The sequence below is a fragment of the Micropterus salmoides genome, unplaced genomic scaffold, assembly GCF_014851395.1.
Source record: "Micropterus salmoides isolate LMB-PRFRI ecotype aquatic unplaced genomic scaffold, ASM1485139v1 Ms_hic_scaffold_13, whole genome shotgun sequence".
Classification (NCBI taxonomy): Eukaryota; Metazoa; Chordata; class Actinopteri; order Centrarchiformes; family Centrarchidae; genus Micropterus; species Micropterus salmoides.
Window position 1 is genome coordinate 15,522,766 of NW_024040374.1, and position 19,663 is coordinate 15,542,428.

Below are 19,663 nucleotides of genomic sequence, written 5' to 3' on the forward strand. Positions count from 1 at the left end.
AAACCATCATTTACTGTGTCTCTGGTAAGTTCAGTCAGTAGTGTACACGACTCCCTTTTAAAGGGTTGTGTGTTCAAGCCCCACTTGCTGCTAGTATTTTTTCTCCCTTTTCACCAAATTGATTATGAAGACATTGTTTTACACAATTAAGCATGTGCAAGAGTGTGTTCATCCCGGCAATTGGTCCACATCAACCTATGGACGCTTATTTTCATGTCCCCAGTATCTCCAAGCAGAGGAAATTCCTGCATTTCACATTCAAGGGAATTCTAACTCACTTTTCTGATGGCTACTTCAGAGCAGTGTCAAGCAAACCAGAGACTCTTGAATTTCCTTGAGAACCTTTCAAAGTAAAAGCTCTCAATTACACACAACATAAAGTACTGCTGCAAAAACTTTCTTGCCCTTTTATTTTGTAGGCACAATCACTCAAGATGAAGTGCTTATGTGAGTAACTTTTGCTGTCATGACTGAGATCTGTTTCAGCGCCAGCCACTATAATAATTTTTTTTTTGCCCTATCAAAGTAATCCAGCTTTGGCCCACGGGCCGCCTATTGCCAACCACTGATTTAGAGTATAACAGGACCTGTTAACAAAGACAAAATTGGCTGATTGAGTAGACGAACCTGCCAACCATTTGGATTGTGTTTTCTGCTTCACCAGTTTCCACTCCTCTTATATTTTGTAAGAACAAAATTTATTTGGCAAATATGTCATGCAAATTGCGTTCTTTTTTTGAACAAAAGCAAAGAGCTCTGCAAAGTTTGCATCAGACAAGGCTGACACTCTTAATTTACAAACAGCGATTTTATGACTTGCTCTGACATTTTTCAGAAGTTGCATGGATTTCATCAGTAATGCTGATCTTTGTCTACAATATTGTGTGATATTTATAAATTAGCAAATTTTATTCCTCAGTTACTGTAATATCATATATCAATAATTTGGTTCTAAATTACACATCTTGAAAGGTCTACTGTAACTACAATCCAGCTCCTTTTTAATCTTCCATTAACAAGTAAAAACTGACCTCAATGGAGATTCATTTAATTATAAGGGAAGAGAAAAGAAAAAAGGAAGGAAAAAACTGCCTGATCATCATTTTAATCATGGGATATACAGATTTAACACAATGTTTGGGGGAACAAAGATTTACACAGACAGAATCAGAAAAAAACCCTGAAACAGTTTTTGGTAAATTCAGTATTATGAAGATGCAATGTTTTAGGACTGCATGAATTTACACAATGTTTCTTCGAAAGAGGGTGTTCAAATATTAACATTCTTTCAAAATGTATGCATCAGGACCTTTACAGGTTTATGCCAAACTAATGACATCTGATGGATTACTGATGCATCTTTTATGAGCCTCACTTTCATCATGGTGGTGAAATTTTGGTTGCAGTGTTATCACTGTGAAAAGAGGCATCTGGCTCCCATCTGGGCTTTGTTGTCTTTCTGTAGCACAAAACAGATTTTATAAATCAAGCAAAAATGGCACCACTCTTTGCTTGTTTTTGCTCATCTGCTTTGCATAGAAATCTGTCAAAATAATCCCCTGCCCCCCCCCCCCCCCCCCCAAAAGAAAAGACAGAAAATGTGTATGAACCTTCCATTAAGCTTCGTCAAACTGGTTTACTTATGTGTATGTGGTGTTGAAACTCCTCAAAACAGGGCAGGTGGCAGTGGAACTGGAAAACCCTGGTAGTAGACTGTATACTAATGACATCACAGAAGAAATGACACACCCAGGTAAATACAGCAGTCAAGATTAGTTATATACAATGCAAGGATTTGTATTTTTTGCATAAAAATGTAGGTAGTGAATGTTTCCTCCAATACCTCCGGGAATTCAATCTTTACATCGACGGTGTCTGCTGAGGCGGCAACAACTGATGCAGAAACCTTCTGCTGGGCATTTCTTTCACGTTTCTCAGAGAAGCCGAGCAAGAAAGCCACAACTTGGATGACCCTTTCACTTCTGGAAAAGGTGAAACACTTGTTTAACAGCACATGCAGGGGGGTGTAATGATTGCAAACTCTGAAAGTAAGTAAGTAAATTGTTTCAAAACGTGAATCAAAGTCATCTTCCACCTTTCACTTCAGCTCACTCTTCTCTTCCTCCACACGTTTGTTGATAAAAATTGCATCTTTATTCCACCAAGGCTCACCTCCTGCCCATCTCTGCCATGGTTTCTGGGATCCTGGTCCAGTGTGCTTTGGCCGTTAACACTGGCTTGGAACCTGGGAAATGTGCAATTGCACCTCTCATTGACATTTCAGCTCCCCATCTAACATGTGCCCAAACAGAACATATCAATCATGAAGGGAGTCTCTACACACAAAAGACTTGGCATCAGCCTTGATATGCAACATACAATATAATAAAATACCTAAAACAGACCATAATTATGACCATATTATTATTTTAATGTCAGTATTTGTAGACAGTGTATTTGAACAGATTTAAAATGCTGGATATAAACTTTACGTTTTAAATTAAATAAAGGATTCAGGCAGTATAATCATTCCAGTCACTGTTTTATTTTCCCCTGACCAATGGGGAGCAGTGGAACCTTTATGTTGATATGAGAATGTTCCAGCTCAGGCTAAATCCAGTGTTTATTCTTGTTTTAGCTCTGCTTTTGGTCTCCACCAACACCTGAAGGAAATATCTGTCTCTTTAGCTGCTTAATGCTCCACTATGTTTACCTTATCGAGTTGTTAACTGTGTCTTTCTGCCATTGATACTGAGCAGGTAGTGTATAATTAGGTTTTAGAGCATTATAGCTGAAAACAGCTTCCTGCTGTGGCTGAAAATGACACGGATGAGAGGGGAAAGGGTTAACTAAAACAATAAAGTTGCTATCTGGAAAACTAAACAATGGCCATAGAGTTGAGGTAATGTTTTCGGATGCAGTGAAAAATGTAAAAGGCAGTAGGTAGACAGTCGCTTACAGTAATGCCATGAGTGTTTTATATCTACCTTTGCCTTGACATGGGCATTCACACTGGTGTCAACACACACCTTCCAGTTGGTGCCTTCCCCAACCTGGGACAACCTGGTGCTCTGAGTGTTTGCTTCGGGTGTATAGATGACTGCATAGTAACCCTCTGGCTTCTGGTTACCGCTCAAAGCAAAGGCTTTGATAGTGGCTACAGCTTCAGGTGCTGAGGCCCAACTCTTTTGAATGAGACAGAATGCAGTCCATTAGACTGTAATAGATTTATGTGGAGTTTTTTTATGCACACAAAAAGCTAACATGGACAGTTTTTTTTGTGGTCCTGGTGGGATCATAAATCATAGGCACAGCTGAAACATTTCCCATGATGACATTGCTCAGTACAAACTGCCAATATATTGCAGTGAAACATTTTGGGTCACTCTCTGTGTTAGCATACTTTCATTACATTGTCATGATGGCTGTGATGAGATCTCTCTGACGGTTGATGCTGAATCAGATGACACACGTAATCGCTGGGTGGCTTTCTGTAAACACAATTAAGCAACAGGAGAATGTGAATGGATAAAAACCCAGAACAGGTGCAGAGAAATTATCTTTGCAAGGGTAGCCAAATACCTTGGAAAGCCTCCTCAGAGTCTCAAGCAGTTGCCGTGCGCTCATAGGATGTTGGCTCCGGCCAGCATTAACCTCAAAGTGGATTTTGTCAACAGCTTTGTTTGCCTGGACTAATTAAATGCACAGGCCATGTTAGCAAAAAAAGTTAAGAATATAGGCAAACACATTAATATAAACACCTGTAGTCCATCATTACACGATTTCATCAAAAAAAACATTTTTATAAAAAAAACCCAAACATTTAAAGAGTGATTAAACACCCACAGAAAACTGTACTCCAGGGTGTGTTAGTACCCCTTGACTCACTGTTGGATGTGCAACAGATAAAAGTTTGAGACATTAAACCAGACAGCAGAGAGGGCACACACTGCTTATCAGCATGATGTACTCTAAGGATTAAAAGCACCAACTCTGATGTTGATGTTTTCCTATTTTGTTGCAGACTTGGTTGTGTCAGAATGTTCAACCAACAGGAATTCACGCAGGGGAAGTTTATAAAGACAATAACCCAAGAAAGCAAACCATCTTTAATGCCTTAAATTGACAGCTCATAGCCAGCAGTTCAATATATATAAGTTTATGATATAATATAGTTAAGAGTAATCATGTCAAAACTGCATGGAGCAAAGATGGAGTTATTTATCTTACAAATGTATACTGAAGCAGCGTGAGTGGACTTGTCTTTAGATATGTAATAGCGGGTTACAGTGCAGCAACTGTAGCAGTGATGTTAAATAAAAATTACAAGTTTCACTGAGTGTTGTATCTCATGTAAGTTTAGCAGTGCGACTAGAGAGGTCTGTCTGAACCGAAATATTTGTTACATTCTTGAGGCCATATGTAAGTTTATGATGTTGTTTTGGATTACACAGTACTGTATGGTGTAATAGGTTGTACTTGTTGTGCTTACCTGGGACTACTTTTAATATTTCCTGGGAGTATCTCAGGAAAAACAACAAAAAGACCATTCGTTGTGGGTTTATTTTTAATTCTCTCACCCTGAGGATGTTCTCAATGAACTCTTTGTTAAAATCAGCAAACAACCACTCTTGTCCAGAGGCGCGTGTATAGGCAGAAAGGATGGGCTTATCTTTGGGCAGAATTTCCCAGTTTTGAAGCTGAAAATGACAGCACAGTGGTCACCAAAGCAAATAAGCTGACACATCACAGGCCAGATACTGCCTTAATGTCTATACTCACCACATTGGAAATAGCCTTTAAGTCACCAGAACTAAGATCTCCTGTAAATCTAGGGATGTTGGTGTCAAGCAGCTCCATAATTCCGTCAGCACGGATACCAGACTTCAGCATAAAAGAAAAGATGATTACTATTCATGATTGGAACACACATTTACCTTCAGTGTTTCAAGGGTAATGCTGTACCTCCAATAGCTGCAGAATTCTACCAATGAAATGCATGCGTATCTCACTGTGAAGGTTCTTCTGCAGGAATAGACTTGGGGTAATGTCTTGGACCTGAAAGCACAAGCATTATAAAAATTAGGAGTTCAGAAAGGCCGCTTATTCAACCACCTGCTGCTGAGGAAATTTCTGTTCTGTTCCACCGGAGTCTCTTACTTACAGTTTCTCATTTTGTGAACTGACAGTAACATTTGAAAGACAGATTACAGTCCGCGTTGCAGATATAAATACGGAGAAGATTATGCATCCCCACAATGTAAAGATAATGTGACAATAGCATGAATCAGACATGCCATTTTCACGATCCTGTCCTGAGTTCTCTGTGTGCTGTTTCTGCCTGCCTGTCTCGTTATTTCTGATCCCTGTCACCTGTTTACTCTCCTGTTCTGCTCGTTTACCTGAGTATAAATGTTTGTCAGTTCTGTTCAGTCTTTGCTGTATCATCATTTTATGTTGAGTGTCCTGTACCCCTGTGAATTTTCCTCTGTGGCTTTTTGGCGTCTCTTCCTGTTGTGGCTTTATGTGTTGCACTGCATGGACTCAGCCCTATTGGACTTACTTGACTACTTACTGTGAGTGTTGAATATCACAAACTGGATCATGCTCTCTGTTGTCTTGCATTTGGGTCCTAACCTGCCTTTGCACTCAGCCCACTGTGACAACCACAATGAAGAAAATTAAATATGCTTTCCAGGATAAGAATAGTTTTATGTGAAAGCACTGACCTTATCAAAAGATCTAACTTTCAACTTGACTATGTAATTACCATAAACATGGTTCATATTAAAAACTAGCTTATATTGTAGCTCTGATAAGCAACTGCAACAGTCTTATTTTCTTCCTCCATACACAAAATAGTAGTGTTCTTACACTGTGAGGGTCTCTGGCAGCGATGAGTCGCATAGACTGCACAGCAGCACTCAGCACACGAGGTGGCAGCAACTCCGGGGAGGAAACGCATGATGGTTTTAATGCTGTCTGGATGACCTGCATTCCCCAGAGCTTTCAGAGCGATGACCATGTCTGCCTCATTGCCATTCTTCAGACTTTCAGTGGCCATGTCCAGCAGTGGCTAGTACAGGTGTTCAACAAACGTGCAGTCAGCTTTTACAAATAGTTATTGATTACAATATAATTTTCCATTCATATACTTAATCAAGGCTTACTCAGTTTCAGGTTCTCACCACATCTCAAATTACCTTATGGTACTGTTACATGTCTCTGTTTGGAATGGTTTTCTTGAATAGTTATCAAAGGAATGTGATTTATTTGATTACCTGAACAGCAGTTACTGGACAAGGTGTATAATAGGCGCAATGCTTGTACACCAGTGAGCCATAGGAAAGCACCACAGTATTCCACAGATACATATTGGCTTTACAGAAGGGAATGTCCAGTATTGTCTGCAAAAGAGAGACAATGGACATTTTGACATGATCTTGTTTTGTAGAAAGTTTGTCAAAAACCTTTGTCTGATAAGAGAAAATGGATCAGTCAAGCTTCGCTTAAGATAAGGATGATTATTCAAATAAATCAAGAGAGCTAAATTAAAAGATAAAAGCTTACTCACCAATGCACCACCCAAGCTATCCAACATGACTTTATGCTGTATTGGATGTTTATATGACTTCAAATAGATGTAATATAGGCAGCTTTACATTTTACTAGGTCGTGCATTCAAGATTTTACCGAAGTACATGTATAAAAGTATTAGCAACAAAAAGTATTTAAAGCATCAAAAGAAAAAGTTCTTATTAAGCAGCAGAATGTCCTCTGTTATTGTAATGCTACCGTGTCATGGGCTAAATAATCTAATTATTATTACTGTAGCACTACTATTAATGTTGTAGCTGGTTGAGTTGGAGCTAATTTGAACTACAATACTTTATGTAACTATTTGGTAGTTCAACCCTTAATAATATAATTTTAGAAACTATCATTAAAGAAAAAAAATTAAATTAAAATATGTTAAAAAATTAAAATATGTTTGATGTAGTACATCAAAACTGCTCTTACGTACAGAACTTGAGTAAATGTACTTTCAACCGCTGAAAATGAGGAGGGGTTCCATATTTCCACAATAACACTGTGCACTCTTCATTTTCTGCAAACTGCTTCCACATAACTAATCCTTCATAAGGCATCGCTCGCAGAAGTTGATACACCTTCATAGTATCCTCCGTTGTTGCACTGTCCATCTGGTATTTATTAGCTTCAGCCAGTTGCTTGATCAACTCAATAGCCTGTAAAGAGGAAGAGAGAGTAAAGCTTTTACAGTAGCATGTCCAGACCTTTTTGACTAAGGTGGTACTGTCTTGTGCAGGGGTGGCATGAAGTTAATTTGCATGTGTGTCACAACAAAGTACAAGGATGCGCACACATCCTGTATTTCTGTAGTTCAGTCAGGACAACTTTCATTGAAGACTGATGTTGCAGCATTGTAGTTATATTTGGCGGTGTGGCTCTGTTCTGGGATCTCCCTGCCCTTCCACGTGCCTACGTGGAAAGCCATAAGGTAGGGAAAGCACCTCTCTGCCCATCCATGTGCATACAAGGAAAGGCAGAGAGCAGTAGTAAAGAACCCTGTACAGAACAGAGCAGGCATATGGGATTTAATAAGATACTAGATAGTACTGAAGAATGCTGTAAAATGGGCCTGGGGCTGAAGACCGTACTGTTTATCAGGCTGCAGCCTCTGCTGCTGTGTCGCCTCTTGCACAAGAACACGCACATGCAGGCTCACGCGCACAAACAGCGGCAAGCGCAGAGATAGGCCGTAGACACCTTGAAGCGAAGGTAACTCTAAGCTACTTGAGTTCACGACAGCTACCTTTTGTTACTGTAGTATGTGCAATAAAACCTCAAGAGTAAAAGACAACTTTGTCGATACATCCGTTAAACGAGAATAAAGTAGAATGTGTTATTTCTATATCTGCTCTGTCCACGTCTCTCATCCTCTGTTATTTTAAAAGACATTGCACTAACACTAGCTTGGCAAAGCTAGATGTACAACAAGCTAAATGAAAGCTGTTTGTAGTCTGTTAAGCTTAGATTGCTATGTAGCTTCAATCTGCACCTGCAATGAATCACGCAGAGGCAAGAAAGACAGGAGCTAGCTGCCTGAACTGCGTCTCTGTGGCTCTATCCATGCACAGCGACATGATGCCCAGCGCGACAATGCAGCTGCGCATGTTGGCATGTTTGACTCTTTTTTTCAGCCAAATTTCTTCCCCGATATACTTACTTAATGAGATATGCCCAATCAGCTAATACTAATCGGAACGATAATTATCGTGCATCCCTATCAGATACGGCCTGAAAGGTTGAGCTGGGGTGGCGGTGGTTTATGAGCTTTTTTCATAGGAAGAAATGAGGGCAGACAGGTGGGCTACAGCAGCTTAAATAGGCGCCTTGTATGTAAGTTTGCCAATGAATACTAAGAGAGGAATCAGGTGAGCTGTCAGCTGATGTGCTGCTGAAGATGGCTCCTATCAGCTGATATTCTGGAATGAGCTGAGCTTGATTTTGTTTCCTGCCTGAACTAATGCTATGCTTGATTTGTGAGAACCCTCACTGACATAATGCGTTCCCTGAACCCCTACCCTAACTTTAACCAACACACCTAAAATGCATGCGCACACACATGCAAGAAGAGCATTAATTCTATCTGTCTCCACTACTCATGTCTACTTTAATTATGAACAGTACAGTGTCTTACATTCACGTTTCTGAAATTTTTATTTAAAAGATAAATAAACTATGCACAGGGGCTTATGCCAGGCCCCAATGAAAGATGGTCAAAGTGGGCTTTCCCATCACAATGAGTGACATAATGCAATGTCAGTCGCAAATTAAAGAAGTGAAAGCATGTAGCTTTAAAACGACCAGTAACAGTGAAATGCACTGCAAAGTTGACACCTAAATTGTGGGGAGCACCATAAGAGTTAAAACATATAGCCTAACCGGTGACAGCGCACCCTCACACATGAAAAAACATAACCGGTGACAGAGCACCTTCACACATATGAAAACATAATCCAATTAGTGACAGATCAAACCGACAAGTGAAAAACAATGATGATCAGTGACGGTACACCACATTCACATTATTGACAAAAATGTTTCATGTCTGCGCATTGGCATAATAAACTCAAAAACTTACATAATAGGTATACTCTCCAAGCTTTTTGCTGTGCAAAGTTGTTTATTAAACCCTTTTAAATCCATCTGGCAGAAACAGGCGATTGATAGTGTGGCAAGTCTAGATAAATGGGTCTGTCCTATTGAGCTCCTCAGGTAAGATTTGATAAGTTTTAGTTTGGAAAAAGATCAATTGGCAGAAGCCACAGTCACTGGAATTGTTAAGAAAAGCAGTAAAAAAAAAAAATGTTGTGTTTTTTTTTACTTTTGAGGTGCTTTCTGTTAATCACCTACAGAATGACACAAATGGGGAATGCCGGGGTTATGCCATTTTTGCAAATACGACATTACTTGCTTAGTTCCTCAAAGTTAATCATCTGTTATAGTGCACAGTGTCTCAGGCTGTAGAAGGTCCGGGGGCACGTCCTCCTCCCCCGTCCTCATGGCGCGTTGAGGGTGCTAGTAGCCGGTGTCACCTTTGGCTCTTCTTGCTCACAATTTGTGTTTGATGCTATCTTGTCTTTTTTTTCTTTTTTTTTTTTTTTTTAAGAAACTGAATATTTTGGAAGCTTTGCATTTTTGTGTCTTCTAATTCTTGCTTCTTAAATCCTCCTTTGTGTTTGTACTCAATATCGTGTTCATTTTTCAGTTGCCGTCATTTCACTAGCAAGTATGTGCTTCTGTGTGGCTTTTGCACGTGGCCTTTGTCATCTTAATTTCAGCTTACTGCAGATGTAACATACTGTAGAGTTACGTGTCAATTAAGTGTTAGTATGTAATGTGTTTCATGTTGTTGTGTTTTTAATGAATGTGAATGACATATAGTGTGAGACTGAGACACCATGGAATAAAGGGCTTAACTCACTGATTACTATACATATGTACCGAGATTATTCAACTCTTTGTATATAAAGTCAGTATATGATGCCAGTTTATTTTCTGTATGTTTAAATTATACTAATATAAGAGGTCTGATACAGAATACTGAACTACATTGGGCCGTATGCAACTTCATCACCTTGTTAAATAAATGGTTGTTACACCACTGACCATGTGTCTAATAAACAAAAGTCCGGTTTTCTAGTTGGTATGAACTAAGGTCCTGCCTTTGGGCAGAGAGCCAATAGTTATAATGGGGTGCCACGTTAGGTGGACAATCAGAATCCAAATGTGGCACATGCCACCCAATGCCACTCCCTTTAGACACGCCACTGAGCTTTAATAACAACAACAACAACATTAATATTAATTTTTAAAAAAACTGTTTATGCCATGTAGCAGCAGTATATCGTTATTACGTTTGGTACCGGATCCTCCAGGTCCTGCATTACAATGGGGATATAAGGGTCTGCATTGAAGAACTTGAAAACAAGGTTACCCTTGCTTGCCATTGGACGGCTGTAGCTGTTACTCACACCAACCACCACCACTTCCTTCCTGTGGGAGACGTTTTTTAAAGCATCAGATTTATTTATATTGCTGACAAACACTGCAAATAAGCAGGCATAATGAACAAATATTTTCTTGTCTTACATCGCTTGCATCTTGAAACTGCCGCCCTTCATATTGAAGAGACTGAAGTGCTGTCGCTCCAGGCCGTGAGCTCTGGTGATGAGACCTCCCTCTTCTGTTGGTTTGACTGTGTAAACATATCTCACTGTTGAAACGATAGATTCCCTTCTCTGGAATGGAGGACACACAAACAAAAATAGCACTGACATTGGTCTGTTTCATTTGTAACTGTGGAATCAGATGCATCTGCAGTGTGACAGACAGACCTGTTTGGAGACTTTATCGAGCACAGCAGTTGCTATTCCCCGGTACATTGCTGCTTTCTCACTGCAGTCATTGAGATCAACAACCTGAGTGATTATCATGTCCTTTGTTTCCATGTTTTCCTCAGTAGCATAGTTACTGACACCTGCCATGGATGCCAACCTACAAACAAATATTTATTGCATTTTTATTGATGTTGTGTAAAGTAAGACTATTTAATTTCTCAGCAGTGACTTACCTCTTCAAGTGCATAGATTCTGTGTGGTCTTCATGGTGACTTGGAAGAAGCACAGTATCCCTCTCACAATGTTAACAACAGTGTCAGAAACCTCAGCAGGGGCGTGGATGTCACCAGCGTGTCCACCAGCATAGTCAAACATGAAGGGTTTGACAAGCTGGTTAGCAATATGGTGGGTAAGCTTTGGGGAGGCATTAAAGCCATTTTTCTCAGGGAAGCCATTGAACTCCTCAAACACCAAATCTGAAACCTTTCAACCAGAGATTTATTGCTCATGTACCACATGAGAAGTATTTGCCAACATGAAAACTCACTCACATTAACATCTCTGTTATTGTCAGATTAAACACTGGTGATATTTGTAACACAACAGAAGTGGACAAGAACTGCTGTTTGTCTGCATTTGTCTTGTATCTTACTGGATTGTTAAAGCTAACTTTTAAGATAACAAATGTTTTGGAAGATGACTATTCGTTGTGTTGCACAACTGTTGGTATGCAGACATTTGAAACAAAATATCTCTGAACAGATTTTCAGCAATTCAAAAACTATTAACTATTCTATTTCATAAAAAATGCTATTGTGGGGAAATTAGAGTCTTCAAAACCCATACAACCTTTCAGCAGATGTTTATTAAATTTACCTCTAAATTATTTGATATATGAAGAAATCATAAATGACAATTGATGCACTGCCACTACTTTAATTACATTACTACATAAAATTAAATAATTAACACGTCATTGTTTATGCAGTGCTACTCAGTCACAGTTGTAATATACAATTTTGGTAACTTTCTATGAAGGTCATCGCTATAATGACTTATGCATATATTTATAATGCGTCCATAAGACATTATAACAGTTGTTATCACTTACAAACATGCATTAGGTGCTATTGCAAAGTCCCTTTTGATTTAATGTTTTATAACTAATAGTAATACCAGTTTATGTCAATGTGAGGCAAGAATCTCCGACCATGTTCCATAGTACGTTATAACCATCGACTCTGCCTCACAATAAATACACTTCAGTCACAAATTAGAATTAGAGATATAAAATGGAATAATAACTTATAGCAATGTTTAAAGTTATATAGCATGTCTTTGTTTGCTTTCAGTAAAGTGTTAAAATATCTATCCCTGTATAATATATTACAGGTGGACATAATATGAACTAATTATAAGACCTTATAACACGTCATTGTAGGAAAACAACTTTTATTTATGTTTCTTCACTTTATGAACAATCTGTATGAATTATGAACATTTTGCAGTATAGCACAAAAACACAACATAATTACATCATGGACACTCATTCTCAGGGTGGTGAAAGATCGCTCAAGAGAAGACCTGTTGCCAACCTACATCATGTAAGAAGAGGCTCAGATGTTGTCACAGATGAATGGCGAGCCTATGGACAGGCCCTAGCGCATCCGACCATCCTCTAGGAAGAGAGCCGCTCAAGACCTCAGCACCCGCAGGGGCAGGGCCTCGCAATGGTCGCAGGCAGCCCCCTCGAGAGCTGCCTGGGCGTGCGACATCCCCAGGCATGAGACGCACATTCCATGGGTAACACCTTCCGTGATGAAGCGCTGACAGGGAAAGACACACTGTCGGAATCACTTCGACATGATCTGCTGCTTCGTCTCGACTTCAGGTAAGATGATGGAGTTTCCAAACATAGCCAGAGTGCCTGCTGAATAGAAAGAAGCTAATGTGTCCTATGTGCCGGCATGCTTATATACCCCTCCGGTTACGCCGTCACACACTACCATTCTAGCAACACCAATAGGATTGGAGTAGTTTCATTCATAGTTCAGCCCTGCCACGCCCAGAGTCGTTCCCCTTAGTGTCGTCACCGACGCAGTTCGAGTTCCCTCGAAGGGGAACTTTACTGGGTTGCACCAACTATGTGTAAGTTCAAACATAGCCTAGTTTGAACGTAATTTCTAACTTAAGTCGGAGTTTACGTGCTACTAACGTTTTAAGGGTTGCACCAGCTGAAATACGTCCAACGTAGACATAAGTTACAACTTAAATCTTACACCTAGTCCTTAATAGGTGTAAAGTCCTCCATAAAATAGTCAAGTGGTTGTCATGTTGGGGTGACTGGGATCAGGAGGAGCAAATTACACCGGGCTCTGCTGCGTAACCGAGCGCACACAGCCTGGATGACAAAATGCAGATCACAAACTGGTTAAGTTATGAAGGTATGAATTGAAAATGTAGCGAAATTAAGAGTAGATTACTAGCCCAAAGAAAACATAGATTTTGAAATATGAGGGGCATAATGGCTCCTACGTGTATATAAGTTATAATGTTACAATTTCATCTGTCCGTTACACTTTACCGTTCATTTCGGGCACCGTTAAATTACGTCTATGTTGTAGTTAACGGTTTTAACACTCGAAGTCACTGTGAGACTAGCTGTAGATTAAGGTTTCATAGTTATCACCTAATCATTGTCGCTATTTTTAGCCGTCTTCAGTATTGCAAACGTTGAGAGAGAGAAACCGTATGGACTGGCTACGATGAACCTTACGTCTCGGTAGTGCAACCAAACATCGACACAACTTAAATCTCAAACTAACTAGTTTCAACGTATTGTTTAGTGTGGACTTTGCACCCTAACTTAAGGTAGAACTTATGTATTACTGGTGCAACAGGCTGCTGACAATGATAAATCATTATGTTTTCAGAACTACTCAGTGTTTGGAACTATCGGCTGCCCCATGACACGCGTCACTTCTGCTTTCCACAGTTCCGACAGAAGTCAACGGGAGTGTCGTAACTCTCTTATTTAAGGGCTCTGGTTGTGATCACGTTGAAAGTGACCAATCATAAGAGGGTCAGTGCCCTCCTTGGTTTCCGCCCCCAAATTGTCAAAAGTCATGTAGACTCGAGCGAGCAGAAATCAGCTGAGCGAGCAGAAATCCACTGCGCGAGCTTGTAGCAGGTCTAAGCTACGTATAATTTTAATACAGTTATGAAAATGAATATTTCTGGGAATATAATTTATGCCTCGAAACTAGGAGCACCACCTAAAGATTTGCTTGTCCGCCCAAGGCTTTAGGTCCTTGAGTATAGCCTGAGAATTACACGAATGTTTGGTAATTCATTAGTTGTTAATGGTTCAGTTATTCTGAAATCGTAAACTCTAGTCAATCAGTCAATCTCAAATCTGAGGGTAAGTTCTATGTATAGGGACTCTAGATTCTTAATAACACACACACAACATCACTGTGCTCAAGGTGAATTTATTAACTAACAAAAGAGAGTACAACAGTGGGGAAAATGTGGTAACATTACAAGGACAACAGTGAACATGACAACCAGGAGGTAATGAACAGGGTATGTTAGGCTCGATTGAATTTCAGATTATTTTGTAAAGGGAGAGAATTCTACGAGTATGAGGGAATGAATGACCGAAATTATGTTGCAGATTTAGTTTGACTAATCTAGGGGTTTATTAACTGTAGATGGAGCCAACTAGAGAACACCAACGAGTCACAGAGTGTGGTTTGTTTTGCCCTACTGTTGCCGCAGTTCCCGTAGCAATTAAGGCTCGACTGCCGGTTGGCTTGTGGAGTTGGTTCTGGCCCGACCCCAGTGGCGTTTTCAAGTTGAGTTTGAAACTGGTGGATTTGTTCCGGAGTCCTTTGTGGGAAGCGCTTACAGCAACGGGCCATCAGCCCAGGCTTTTATTCTGATCTCAGTTCGTTTGGTGTCGCTATAGCTCAGTGGAACCCACTCCCACTCACATATTCGCTGTAGGTTCACGAGGCCCTGGGAATATAGGCTATTTAATGTTGCTGAGATCAACCAGGTCTGGGGAAAGTTTCACCCAGGCAGCTCCAAACAAAAATCAAAAATCAAATCTCCTGCTAAGAAAATTGGGGATTCAAGGTCGTAGCTTTCTCAGCCCGTCTGAAGAAAATTTAAGAACGAAACGGAAAAAAAGATTGGAATTTCAAAAGTAAAGGAAGTTAACGAGCGTATACGTTTAGTTTCAGGAGAGTTTTTTTTAGAAGAGAGAGCAAGACAAAAGACAACAAGCCCTTTTATCTGCCTTCGTTAGGCTGTGGTGACATCAATTTGGGAGTGGGTCTCAGGGAAAGTCACCCCAAAGGTGTTAACTTTCTTTTTGGGATAAAGAAATATACATTGCGCGTATTTTACTTTAATCTCTCTCTCCACAATATCGACATTTGGAAAAATACTCAGTTCTAAACATTCGGATAAAGACAATTGAAACGAGATTAAACACTAGGGGAAAAAGGTTATAATGGTTATATTAAACGTAACAAAGCTTAACTACATGTCCTCAGTATAAACTTGCTGGTTACCGGTTTTAACTCAAGAGACAATTTAGATGTAAGCGTGGCAGCAAAATTTCGTTTATGCAATTACATGGTGATAGGTACTTTGTCATTGTTAGTGTAAGCCGAGTTTTAGACACTTGTGTGTTATACCTTTCCTGTCCCCTTGGTGACGCTCGGGTCACACGAGAAAACGGTAGACCTTCCACTGTGAGATTTCCCACTTTAACTGAGAGGCCGGTGATACACACAGGCGTATCAATGGATGTTTTAGTAGGAAATTGTATAGGAAACATTTAACTAAAACGCCACTGCTCACTTAGCAAGGTTATTATTTAAAGAGAACAAACACAGTTATAATGGAACCTTGCTTGGTTCGAGAAACAGGGGTTGTTATGGACTCTTCTCTTTGCATTCCTTGCTTATCATATTGGCTATTAGAGAACGAAATGGTGTTTTATGGCTCAGCCGTTCTGTGGAGAGAAAAGACTCGGGTTGAGGCCGGAGGTGACCTCAATCCGAGGGAGGGAGAAAGGGGTCAGATAGCCCCTTTTGCTTTCCTGTTGAATGTCTCTAGTGACACCTTTACGGCTAGGGAGGTTCACTAAGGCTCTTTGAATACACAATCCTTAAGCGATGCATTGTCTGATTGACTCTCTGCCGGTCCCTACCAAACACCAGGTGATGTCTCTGTTTTTTGCATGTGAAAAGGTCAACTCTCGGGGAGGAAAACTTCTCTCCCTCTGACCTTCTTTGAAGTGCGTCTGGTTGAGTTTACAACAAGCTAAACGCCACTCCGCGAGCAGAAGCACACTGCGCGCGAGCAGAATTCCACTTTGCAAGCAGAGTTATCCTTTGAGAGCAAACCAGGCGCTCGCTCGCAGAAACCTGTACAACTCTCGGTTGTTGAATTTGTGCGCGACTGTACTGTATCGTGCGCGTGGAAAGGTTAATTTTTGCGCGTGTGGAATAACATAATTTGCTCATGAGCATGTTTTACACGCTCACAACTTATGACCAAAAATAAACACCATACTTGGACCTTGGTTTCAACCAAGCGGCAACCTTCCAGTCTCATAAGTGAAACCACCAAAGAAGTGCTAAAAACGGCAATTCATTGAATGGCCACTTGAGGCTGGCTGGTGGTGGTGTAATGGTGTGGGGGGATATTTTTTTGGCACACTTTTGGCCCCTTAGTGCCAATGGATCGTTGAAATGCGACAGCCCACATAATACACAAGTATTGTTGCTGACCATGTCCATCCAAGTGGTAACATAGCTGGTAGAGTTTTATTTATGGATTTATGGTGAGATTTCTGCCAAGTATTTCAGTTACTTTCGGTTTCACATGTAAAATGCAGTCCCAAACTGCGCTGGTCAAACGAAGGGGATAACGTTACTTCCAGCGGATTAATAACGTAATGTATAGCAGAGTAAAGGGATAGTAGACTTCTTATCAAATGATGACGTTAGTATCGTAATATTATGACTTTTTTCTGGACACAAAGCCAGCCGAACCAATAAGCGACCTTTGCGGTGGCAGAGGGCCCCCTACAGTCACTGCCAGCTAGTGGTGGAAAAATTTCACTGAAATAAGGAAGGTGAATGTTTTTTAAATAAAATTAAATACAGCTCTATATTATGCATCATAATCAGCACAGTGGTTATTAATTTAGTTATTTATTACGGAAAATCAGCTGCCCTGAATGGATCAAGCTTGCTTGGACCTCCCCGTGACTCCTGATCCTGACTGACCCTGTGATGCCCCTTGTTAATGCTGGGTCAGTAGGAGGCTCTGATGTCTGAGGAGACGTAAATATATGTCTGCACATGAAGAAGAGATGAGATGAAGGTAAAGGTATGTAAGCCCACTGGCTCCATTTTCCGATGCCTGTATAATCTAATATCTGTTAAACCTATAGAGATAGCTACATTTCCCACTTGTTGTAGTGCCTTGTTCTTTGCTTATAAATCTGTCATGTGGAGTGTGTGTAGTAGCTGTTTTGAAAGACTGATTCTGAAGCAACATTCTGGAGCCACCTCCAAAGCTGCCACTGTTGAAAATCTGAAGTTAGAAGGAGATGGCATCAAACTCTTGCAGATTGTCATGCATTATAAGACTTTTTGAGCAATCTTGCTGGGCAATCTTGCTAGTGGCAAGTCCGACTATGTTTTGAACAGATAGCGGCGGTGCGGGGCGGGTGGCGGAGTGGTGGGGGAAGGGGATTACAGTAGTAATCTTTACTCATTACCATTGACGGCAACGTTGCCCTGCACGATTGCTCTAAAAGTTGCTCTGTGTATCATCAGCTTTAAACTCTGACTAACCAACTTACTTTTTTCGTGGTTGTCTGAAAATGGGTTTGTCTGTGTTTTCTGTGGTGAAGGTGAAGAGGCTGTTGCAATAGTGGAGGCATGTAAAATGGTCTCTGTGTCTTTGAAAGATGACAGTAAAAGGAAATAACATGTCTGTGGATAATATGTCCCAGGGGAAGCATGTACAGAGAAAATAAACTTGGTCCCAAAAATGACCACTGAGGGACACCATATGTCACAGGAGCAAAATATGACATGGTGTTCTTAATGGAGATACAGAAGCCATTAAATGGTCATTGTTCACCTTGAGATGACAAGGGTGGGTTCAGAGCAGTGATGCTTGCAAATGCCATACTGAAATTTTTCAAAATTGTCATTGTTTCCTGCTGTTTTAAAGCAATTGCTTGGTCACATATTTCAAAAAATGATGAAAATTAGCCTGGAGTTTTCTCTGCAATTTTTAAAGCAGGGCACGATCCAGTCCAGATTTTTAAAGAGGATGTGCGCACACGATTTTAATAGCGGAGCCAAGGGTTGGCCTGTGGAGTACTATATTTTGGGTCGCCTATTTTTTACTCGGCACTAATGTCGGTGACAAATAGACTGCATTCCTCATGGCTGCTTCACAATAAAAGACAGCAGAGTTTTGTCAATGAAATGCTTTTAACGTGAAGAAGCAGCTGCAGGAAATGTCTAGTTTGCATTAATAGTTCCAATATGTTTGTAAAACAGTGGTCAATGTAAACAGTCAGACTCATCATTAAGCAAAAATGAGAACTTTTTATGACAGGCTAAAAGCTTATGCAACTAATAAGCCTCAGTAACCTACTTTAACTGGAGGTTTATTGTTGTATAACATTTGGAAGGCTGCATGATCAATACATGATAAATATTAGGTCTTGTATAACACTATGACTATCTCAGTGTGGTTATTGGTAGCTGGCAATTTTTATTATTTCCGCCAGAATTATTAATAATTCCATAATCTAACTCCTGTGACTGAACAAGATACTCATTTCTTTGCCACCCCAAAGTGAAAACTGATTCAGCCTGGCTACCCCTACACAAATTGTCCACCATTGAGCACATGAGCACACACAGTACATGATGCTTTCTTGCTAGTTCGATAATATAATTATTGTAGGATGTTAATGCCTTGCCTCCATTCTTTCATCCATAAATATCTATACATTAAATTAATTATTAATCAATTAGCACACTGCATGATAATTCCTGGATTGTCTCACCATTTGCTCAGATCTGACATGTTTTTAAATAAGAGTGTGAGCAGTTAGAGACTAGCCTGAGGGTTATTTGGTTGGTTTAAGTACTCATTAAAAGTCTTTGGTTGTTATACTGTTGCTTAGTTCAATTATTTGGGATTCAGACAATTTATTAATTAAAAGTCAAGATATAAGCAAATTTACTGCAGATGGGAACATATTTATGTCAGTAATTTCATACATTTGGTGTATTGTCCAACCTTCGGCAGATGCTAGGAGACAGCTTATTGAGAATTTGCTGTGGCGTGAAGGCAAGAACACTAGGAAATACAGGTTTAAACATAACTTTTACCTATGTGCAGCCCTGTATCACAAAAGCTTAAAGGTCAACACAAAAAATGTTACAACAGATCTCAAATGGAGCAATAAGCTACAAACAGTAATAATAAGATACACAAAGATGAACCTTTATCTGACCATGCAGACAAATATAATAATCAGAAAGTGCTGCCAGCTATGAGTTTGTGTCAAGTGTGTCAGTGGAACGAGTGTTCCCCATTATGTCCAGTAGATGGGGCGAGTGGCCTACCCAATTGTCATCATGTGCAAGAGAATAGAAACAATCCTCAATTCATGTTTAATTTAC

General features: G+C 40.0%; 1 long non-coding RNA gene and 2 pseudogenes across 1 annotated transcript; all 3 read right to left on the reverse strand.

Moving 5' to 3' along the window:
• Positions 1 to 1,089: 1,089 nt before the first annotated feature.
• On the reverse strand, positions 1,090 to 2,218 carry LOC119900620. The gene is made up of 4 exons (XR_005444084.1): positions 2,096 to 2,218; positions 1,844 to 1,982; positions 1,611 to 1,720; positions 1,090 to 1,459 (listed from the first exon to the last, which is right to left on the reverse strand). It is a non-coding gene; the product is annotated as an uncharacterized LOC119900620 (long non-coding RNA).
• A 242-nt stretch (positions 2,219 to 2,460) lies between these two features.
• Positions 2,461 to 6,479, reverse strand: LOC119901352 (annotated as a pseudogene).
• Positions 6,480 to 7,016: 537 nt separating this feature from the next.
• Positions 7,017 to 12,475, reverse strand: LOC119901353 (annotated as a pseudogene).
• Positions 12,476 to 19,663: the final 7,188 nt, after the last annotated feature.